The following is a 10,205-nucleotide window of genomic DNA, read 5'->3' on the forward strand; positions in this document are numbered from 1 at the left end:
ATCACATTTTGTTACATAATTCCATAACTCAATACATTACTCTATAAGAGCATCGACCTCCTTCCCTCCCTCTTTCTGACTTCCACACACCTTTCTATATTCTTCGCATTTCTATAATCACATGTTTACCTCCTATCTTATTGTAATATTTCACCTTGTTAAATCAGTTCCTTATATTTACATTGCAAAACATTTCAGTTCAAGCCTGCAAACGGTCTTTTCCAGGGAGTCTTCTCTTCTGTTGCAGGAAAAATCTGAGGGCTCCCTTGGACAAAAATAAAACACCAACCAGGGCAAATTGAAGCAAATCAGCAGCCTGTAGGCCTGGTCTTTATTGAAGAAAGACTGTCGCGACAGGGTGCTCCCCTCACTCGCAGGTGAGAGGAAGGACCCAGAAAAATGGTGTGCCAGGTCTTATAAAAACTTTTGAAATTCCCCTCCTCTAGATCAAGCCCACCCCCAGAAACATCATGCATACATTACAGACAGGAGGGGTTGAGGGTGGAGTTGTGGTGGTAACATCATGCATACATTACAGAAAGGAGGGGTTGAGGGAGGAGTTGGTGGTAACCTGAGTGTCTTGTCACCTGGCTGGTTCCTCCCTTCCCCCCTACCCCTCGAGTCACTTCCAGGAGACAAAAGGGAGTTTGCAGTTTCCTGCCCCCTGAGGGAAGATCTGATCATTGTCCTTTGTTTCAGTCCATGCTGAATCCACTCCCATATGCAGGTTCTTTGTGATTTTGATTGTCTTCTGTCTGGGATCATCTGGGCAGGGCTCCTGCAGATGTGCTGAGACAGTGAAGGGATTTTGGCTGACCAGGGTCAAACCCCCCTCCCCTTTTCTTAGTTCTTGTCATATGGAGTAAAATAAAAATGGAACAGTGCAAATCCAATGTATGGTTGATTTTCTATGAATTTATAACAGAAATGTGGCGTATGTAGTGTGTGAGTGTGTGTGTGTATGAAGTTTGTACAAGCAGAATGATTGGGGTGGGGGGGTTCCTGCTACAGTTCCCCCCTTCGGAGATAAGATTGCAAAGGTGGCTACTTTGCAATCCTTTTCTCCGCACAATTTAAGGTGGTAAATATTAACCTGCTATTCTCCGTGTGTCCATGTGAACGTGAAAGGGACTTGGATGTCATGCTTCTTAAGGATATTTGCATAGAAATATAATGGTGTAACAGTGCACATAGTTAGACATAGGATATCATGCAAAATTAATATTTTGTTGCTCAGTTACTTGTGGCATTCTAGTACCTTGGAAGAGATATTTTCTCAATAGTGGCGTATGCTTTACATTTAGCAGGAAGGTCCACTAATGACTGAAAAATGCAGTTCGCTTTGTCCCCCGCCATTTTTGTGTTCTCAGGTGTCAAGGTAGCTCTTCTATGGTCTCACACTGGCATGGTGTCACAGCAGTGGCAATCCCTGGTGAATCCACTTAGGGCTTTCATATTAACCATGTTGTATGGCACCCACCATAGCTGGCACAGGTTTGGGCACGTCATGAGAGAAGTGTCTTTGCCTTGGCCGCTCTATGGGATTATTATTATAGGCTCAGGTCTTGCAGTCATGGGAAGTTGCTCACTTGCACTTTAAGGACCAAAAGCTAATTGCAGCCTGGATACACTTGCCCAATTCAAACTGAGTCCAATTTGAATTTATCTTGCCCCATGGTTCCCAACTTCTCAAACCAATCTGTTAAAACAAAACCATTCTTAGAGGGCATTTGTCCAAATAAGTCAATTTAACTCTATAAGGGATTATTCCTGCTAAACCAAAGCATATCCACCTTCATGTATCTTAGAAGCTTCTCCTTAGTAAAGCGAGTTTTAGCACATTTTTAAAATGGGTAGGGAAGGTTGGCATAGTGCCAGGTGGAACAACGAAATATGGTTATAAATTTATCTAATTCTAAACATTGGACTACAGAATAGCCTGGTCTCTTAAAAGGCATAAAATGTATGAGAATCCTCCACTGGGTTGTAAGGAATAAGACATTAAACATAAAAACAATTATACAGAAAAATAGCCCCCAAAATAGCCCCCCCCTTTTAGAACGCATAAAATGTATGAGAATCTTCCACTGGGGTGTAAGGAATAAGACGTTAAACATAAAAACAATTACACACACAAATAGCCCCCCCCCCCTTTGTGGAAATAACACACTGTCAGACACATTTCAACATTCCTACGTAATAACACATAATACAAAACAAACTAATTAAATATCAGTTGCATATCTTGAGATAATTGTGATCTTCTCAATCCTGAAGCACAGTCTTTAAGGTTCAAAAATGAGAAAATGTCCTTGCAATTCAACTCCACCCCCCTTTGTCAGCCCCACTCCCCCGTCAGTTTATATCCTTTGGTGTCTGTTGGTGTCTGTTGTTGGTGCAGCCGGTGGCTTTTTCATCATAGGTCTGTAGCAACACATCTGTAGAAGTGACATCCTGTAAGGGGCAGGGGTTTGGAGACTTAAAAGACAAGAGTTAGGAAAAGAAGGGGCAAAAGGCCCCTCCCCAAGATAATCTCCTTGAGTTATCAGCTGCAAATAATAAAATCTTAGCATGTTAAGCATTTTACTCATTTTAATATTATTATCACATTTCCATATAATTACTGTTATTATCTGCTAAGTTCGTTTGCTTTCCTTCACTTTGGAGAGAAAGAGAACTGAAAAAAAATACAAGGTTAAAATAATGAAACACACACACACACAATGACTTATGAGGAACGAAAAATAAATAAATGCTAAGACACACAATTTTAAGTAATCTGAAGTAACAATGAAAATAAAAGAGTGTTTCTTGATGTGACAACATCGGCTAGAATGTTAATAGCAAAATGCTGGGAAATGACTTAATACCAAGAAAAATGAATGGCAATTTAAAATTGTGCAAGTACCTTGAACTAGCCAAAATGACAGAATTAATAAGAGATGCTCAGGCAAAGGTAAACAAGTACCATTTCACAAACAATGTTTGGTTGTGCTTCGATTAACTTCATAGACATCATGGAAAAACAGATTAAATACATGAAAACAGATTATTTGTAACTTTAAAAGTGTCAAAGCCACAAAGAGATGGAGGTCACTAATATAGCAGGGATTCAGACTTGTTTCACAGATCAGAAAGAAAGTTGCTGTGGGAGGAAAAAAAGGACAAACACTTTGTTATTGGGGTTCACATATCCTGTTAAAAGGGAAAATTATTTCATGTGAGAAGCCTGTCAGAAAATGCTGTTCCTAAGATGCACACAAACAAAGTCTGTGATTTAAATTCCATTGAGGGGGGGAATGCTTTGATATTTACCTGTGAAAAGAATTTTGGCATGTTAAGATTTGGAACCTGGAAAGCTCTTGACTTTTGATGGGCTAGTTTTTGTTTTTTTTTTGACCCTTTTGTCTTACGTAGCCCCTGGAGCAAAGACACATTGAGGGTGATTTCCCTCAATGGTTCTAAGTTTTTTTACATAAGGAAATTTGAATAAGTTCCTCCCTGCAGCCCAGGTCTTGTGGAAACCTCCTCTCTACACCCTACAGTTCCCCCCTTTCCTCTCTCTCTCTCTCTCTCTCTCTTTTTTGACTGATCTAGCCTCTGTGTATGTGCAGAGTTCATGTCTAAGCAAACCTTTTATACTATTGAAAATGTTGCACCTTTGGCTAAATTAGAATTTGAATAAGGGAAGGAAAGGGTAAGGAGTAGATTTTAAAAATAGGGTTAGGTTTTAAAACAAAAGGAGAAACTCAGCAATTCAAGTATTCACCAAAGCTAGCAATTGCAGCCCAAGCAAAGGACTGCTTCCTTTATGTACAGGAAAGGGCTAATATCCCTCTGGCTATTCGCAGAACAATGCCACGCCCTTATATATGGGGAAAATGGCCAGAGAGTCACAAATCATAGGATATTATTATTATTATTATTATTATTATTATAAATATTCTCAGTCATTTCAGCCTCACCATTTGCAGACAAAAAAATTTTTTTCTCTGCCCTTTATTTACAGGATTGGTCAAGGCCCCCATATGTATTTGTATGTGCTTAAACTTTGAATCGACTCTGAAGTCTGATCCCCCCCCCAATGATAAACAGTGTAATCACTCAAATGTTTGATATTACCCGTTGTGCTTCAAAACATCACAGCTTCACCTCTCACCTTTTAAAACTAAAGAGCAAAGCTAGGCTGATTTTCAACTCCATCAGCACACCAGAATTTAGGAATTACCCTCCAATGCTTGCAGACACATGTTCCTTCCACACAGCCACAAATTGGGAGAGTTGAAAGAGACCTTGGGGTCATCTAGTCCAACCCTCCAAAATATAGAGTTCACAGCAAGATTTCACAGCAGGATTTGTACTATCAAAGAGACATACACATTTAAGTACAGATTTTCAACTGGGAAAGGAAACATCTATGTTCCTATCATGTACTAAGGAAGAGGAAAATAAAAGTACCCAACTTTACACAGAACCCTTTTTGCAGATCTTGAGATAGTGTGAGTGAGTTTGCTTCCTTAGACTAAAGAATGCAAGTTCTTAGAGAAATTATCTTTAAAGGAAGATTGAAGTGAACATTTTTCCTAAGATAGGGAGAGGATCTCTTATAAAGCAAAGTTAATTCAATTGATATAACCACTCACAAATAATTAAAACAGCCATAGATTTGATTTAAAAGGAATACAAGAGTGAACAATTTTTCCTGAACTTGCAGGGGAATAGTAAGCCCCCCCTTGCAGTTTCCTTTAAAGGAAGCTTACTCAGGAGTAAATGCACTTGGCACAGAAGTAAGAAGGAGAAGAAAGAGAGAGAGGGGAAAAACCTGAAAGAGACAGAATGAAACAGGGGGGGGCATCTTCTAAGAAAGAAGCCAGGAAGTCTTATAGAGACTGATATTTGGACTGGACTCATAGAATTTTGCTGGCCATGGAAGCCTCTACATTTAATAACAATTTTCTTAGAAAGAACACCACACTTTCATAGGCATGTGCTTAATGAAATACATACACTGCATTTTAGCTTGAGAGAGCAGTTGGCTCAACTAGGCTTTTGCAGCAGAAACATTAGTTGTTGTTTTTTTTCACAGTACATTTCAAAATACTGGAACAAAAGACTGGAAAACGGATGTAGACTCACAAACTCAAAAGTTACAAGAAAACATCATTTACCACTAGACTTAAAATCACCCTCCTCTCTTAAATTAGAGGAAGGAGGTGGGGTAATCCCCCTTTCAGAACACAGGTAGCATGTATACAGGATTTTACCACATGGGAGGAAAACTCTCTTTTAGAGCTTTTCTCAAATAATAAACATTTGCACACTTCATTCTCCATTTTGTTTTGTTTAAGATTGGCAAGGCCCAACATGGCTTCCTTAGTTTTTAAAAATTTTGAAGCAAGTTTGCAATTTAAAACTATGTGCATTTTAAGAACAGTCTGTGGATGCCGAGGCCAATGTAAATACAAACCCTTGAAATATTTCTAAATCTTTGAGTACATCTCTTATTCATTTATTATTATTATTTTTAATAACTAAGATCTCTATAATGCGTGGGCTCTCAGGCTGGGCTGTTATTATATCTACTGCCTTCTGAGCACCATTAAGTTTACGGTTTCATGTTCTAGCTTTAGGTTATAGTTTAACAACACAAATTTGATGTTTTCAGCTCTCCCTAAGGGTTCACACCCTGATTTTGTTGAAGGATCCCTGAGGTGGCTGCTGTGCCCTGGGTTCCAGGTGGTGAGCCTAAGCCACCCACTAAAAGTTACAACGGTCTCATACTTTGTACTTGAAAGACCATTTTTCCCCTTTATTTTTATTTTTTTTTTCCAATTGGAGATGACAAGCTGGAGGGGCATATTAGAATCCTCTCTGGGGCAAAAAGGCTTCATGGAAGCTTTGTTGCCAGGAGGAGTCCAGCTAGGGTGTTTTAGTGAGCTCTCATTCTCTCATATGTCATTATTGGGCTTTTTTCGTTAACGACGTACACTAAAGACAGAAAGAGTGGAAACACACACACAAGGGAGGAGGGGCAATGGGAAAGAAAGGGGGGACAGATAAAAGATCCTTTCAGTACTCAAAGTACCCTTGACTAACACAATTCCTACTTATCTATAAACCACGAATTAATTTCTGGAGATCTCAAACCTGAACCTGAAACTCAAAACCACGGGTCCCTCTGCCCGAAAACTCAAACCACGGGTCTCTCTGCCCGGAATTCCTTTACCTCAGCGCTGTTTACAAGACTAAACCCCCTCTACCACCCACAACAGCCTCCTGCCTAGCCTTTGAGACTAAGTTCGGAATCCCCTACTGAACGCCTGCGCAATGCAGTGCCAGATCGGGGTCCAAGAAAACAACCAAGGTTTGAAAGGAAGCAAATGACCTTGTGTTAAAATACTTTTGAAAAGATGCCACCGGACGACTCCGAGGGAAGACATCAGAGAAACAGTAAAAGAGCCACGCTTTCCCGGACTCAATTCCAAGACGGAAAACGGGGGAGAAAAGGGATAGGTAGATTAAGGCGTACCCGGACGACTCCGAGGGGTAGCGCCGGAAAACAGTAAAGTTCCACAATTTCCCCGGCTGCACTCCGCGTAAGAAATTGAGGGGAGAGAAGAGAAAGGCTTTGGCGTACCCAGACGACTCCGAGAGGTAAGCGCCAGACAGTAAAGCTCCGCGATTTCCCTGGCCACTTTCCGAAAGGGGAGAATCGGGGTAGAAAAGGACAGAATTTAAACGTACCCGGGCGACTCCGAGGGGTAACGTCAGAAATGAAAGAAGGAAAGTCTGGCTGTCGTGAAGATGTTCCTTTTCCACCCCCCTCCCAATGTATTTACTTCAAACCATACTCACGTTCGAAGATGTCCCCTGCGGATTTCAGGATCCTTTCCCCTTAGCCGGCTTGACCTCGCCTTTGCTTCCCCTGGTTGGGCTTTTGGTGACGATTGATTACCGCCCGCAAAGAGGAGGCAGGGAGAGGAAGAAGGATCCCTGGGCTAAGGTTGCCCAGTGGCGCCTGATCCCCTCTATCTCCCCTCTCACCTTTGCAGGAGAACCAAGTGTCCCTGAGAATGGTCGCCAACTGTTGCAGGAAAAATCTGAGGGCTCCCTTGGACAAAAATAAAACACCAACCAGGGCAAATTGAAGCAAATCAGCAGCCTGTAGGCCTGGTCTTTATTGAAGAAAGACTGTCGCGACAGGGTGCTCCCCTCACTCGCAGGTGAGAGGAAGGACCCAGAAAAATGGTGTGCCAGGTCTTATAAAAACTTTTGAAATTCCCCTCCTCTAGATCAAGCCCACCCCCAGAAACATCATGCATACATTACAGACAGGAGGGGTTGAGGGTGGAGTTGTGGTGGTAACATCATGCATACATTACAGAAAGGAGGGGTTGAGGGAGGAGTTGGTGGTAACCTGAGTGTCTTGTCACCTGGCTGGTTCCTCCCTTCCCCCCTACCCCTCGAGTCACTTCCAGGAGACAAAAGGGAGTTTGCAGTTTCCTGCCCCCTGAGGGAAGATCTGATCATTGTCCTTTGTTTCAGTCCATGCTGAATCCACTCCCATATGCAGGTTCTTTGTGATTTTGATTGTCTTCTGTCTGGGATCATCTGGGCAGGGCTCCTGCAGATGTGCTGAGACAGTGAAGGGATTTTGGCTGACCAGGGTCAAACCCCCCTCCCCTTTTCTTAGTTCTTGTCATATGGAGTAAAATAAAAATGGAACAGTGCAAATCCAATGTATGGTTGATTTTCTATGAATTTATAACAGAAATGTGGCGTATGTAGTGTGTGAGTGTGTGTGTGTATGAAGTTTGTACAAGCAGAATGATTGGGGTGGGGGGGTTCCTGCTACACTTCTCATGAGGTGGCCAAAATATTGGAGCCTCAGCTTCAGGATCTGTACTTCCAGTGAGCACTCAGGGCTGATTTCCTTCAGAATGGATAGGTTTGATCTTCTTGCAGTCCATGGGTCTCTAAAGAGTCTCCTCCAGCACCAGAATTCAAAAGAATCCATTCTTCGGCGATCAGCCTTATGGTCCAGCTCTCACTTCCATACATCACGCTGATTACCGATCGTCAACTTGGCCATGTCTACGTCCTCCACCATCTTAACCTGCCAATCTTCCAATGTTGGGAGTTCCTGATGTTTCCATTTTTGAGCCAGAAGTATCCTTGCAGCCCTTGTGGCATCACAGCTGTCAACTTACAGATTTGAAAATAAGGGACCAGCAGCCAAAATAGGGGATTTTGCTAAGCTGATACAGAAATCCGGCCCTGATGGAGCCAGGCTGCTTTGGCTGCCACTGACTGTGTTTTGCAGAGGGTTGGACTAGATGATCCTAAGGGTCTACAACTCCGACCAAAGAAGAGGGGCAGACAAAACTGATGAACGACGTCCAGATGGCAGAGCTTACAGGCAGAATTAGAAACCAGGAAGAGGACCTCTTTAATAAAGAATGGGGAAAGCTTATAATTTAGTTGAAAAGCTATTGCAAAGAGTTACATACATTGGTAGGATTGACAGAAAACTTGTAGTAAAAATTTGAACTATGGATGGACAAATGATTTATAAAAGAGTTATGAAAGGGATGCAGAGGGGGAAATCACTACATTAAGATGATGCACTGGTTGGAGGGGATGCTAAGCAGCACGTCGGGGCTGCCGTCGTCTTGGAGCGAGGAGTTCCATCGGCCCTTTCCTGCCCGAGAGGGAGGGAAGGAAGGGAGAGAGTCTCTTGCCCACGCCGCCCGTGAGCCTGGCATGAGGCGGTTGCGGCGCCGCCACGGCTGCTGAAGTGCTGCCCTTCTGCGTCCCTCCCCATCCCCTCCTCTTTCTCCTCCCTCAAGCCGCCTCCTCAGCCGCCGCTGCCGCTGCCTCTGGCTTCCCCTGGCAGCGCGGCGGGAGTCTCGCAACAGAGGGGCTGCCTGCCCGCCCACCGCCACCCGTCTCCTCACAACACACCCGAGGGGGGAAAGGGAGAGACAGAGACACGGCAGCTCGTGCGCGTGCTCCCTCTCACTCTCTCGAGGGGGAGGACCCCGAACCGGGCGAGCATGAAACCCGGGAAATTTAAGGGACATCATCAGTCTGGGACAGCAGCGGGAAATGGCGCTGGGATAAGGGAGTTTCCCGCCAAATAAGGGACGGTTGTCAGCTATGCGTGGCATACATAAACATATTTACATCTCTTTTATGTATTTCTGCTCCAATTAAGGCTAATAAAAATGTCTCTGGCTTTTTATTAAAGTTATATTTTAAAACCTTTTTCAATTCATTATACAGTGGTACCTCGGGTTAAGTACTTAATTCGTTCCGGAGGTCCGTGCTTAACCTGAAGCACCACTTTAGCTAATGGGGACTCCTGCTGCTGCTGCGCCGCCAGAGCATGATTTCTGTTCTCACCCTGAAGCAAAGTTCTTAACCTGAAGCACTATTTCTGGGTTAGCGGAGTCTGTAACCTGAAGCGTATGTAACCTGAAGCCAAGGTACCACTGTATATTGTATTGGAAAAGGTGGGGCGAGTCTCAACACCGCCAAAGGCAGACGTTTTCAACCCATGTGCCGTGGCCTCCAGGGGTGCCTTGAAAGATGGTGAGGGGTGCCAGGGGCAACACTCGTCTCTGTCCCTCTTTCCTTTTCTCCCTCCCCGAATGCCCCCTCGCGTTCCCGGTGTCCCCATCCTCTATTTGTGCAGTTGGTTCTTCCTGCCTAAGTCTAGAACCTGACATTTGCCCCTGTTGAAATTCATTTTATTAATTTCTCTACAATCCCGCCGCATAGGATAAAAAGTCCCTTATTTTTCCTTACATTTCCAACATATATTTCAGCCGGTTTTATACATTCTTGCTATCTGTACTGGTGTTATGTACCATCTATAATGAGTTGAAGAAAATGTTCCAATTAACATTTGTAAAAAAGCCTGAAGCATTTCTGTTAGGGATTGTAGGGAAAGACCTGCCAAGGAAATTAAAGAACATATTTATGTACGCAACAATGGCGGCAAGAGTCCTAATAGCACAAGGATGGAAGAATGAGGAAGTCCTGACAAAAGAACAGTGGCAAGAGAAATTGATGGACTATGCGGAACTGGCAAAATTGATGCACAAACTACGCGACAAGGACAACTGTGACTTTAAAGAAGAGTGGGAACCTTTTACAAAGTACTTAAAGGAACGACAAAATGAGTAGGACTCCTTGGCAGG

General features: G+C 43.2%; 1 long non-coding RNA gene across 1 annotated transcript; it reads right to left on the reverse strand.

Annotated features, from left to right (window-relative positions):
• Positions 1-343: 343 nt before the first annotated feature.
• On the reverse strand, positions 344-3,973 carry LOC308472078. The gene is made up of 2 exons (XR_013983296.1): positions 2,909-3,973; positions 344-2,810 (listed from the first exon to the last, which is right to left on the reverse strand). It is a non-coding gene; the product is annotated as an uncharacterized lncRNA (long non-coding RNA).
• Positions 3,974-10,205: the final 6,232 nt, after the last annotated feature.

The sequence above is a fragment of the Podarcis pityusensis genome (genome assembly GCF_964106645.2).
Source record: "Podarcis pityusensis genome assembly, chromosome: 2".
NCBI classification, from domain to species: domain Eukaryota; kingdom Metazoa; phylum Chordata; class Lepidosauria; order Squamata; family Lacertidae; genus Podarcis; species Podarcis pityusensis.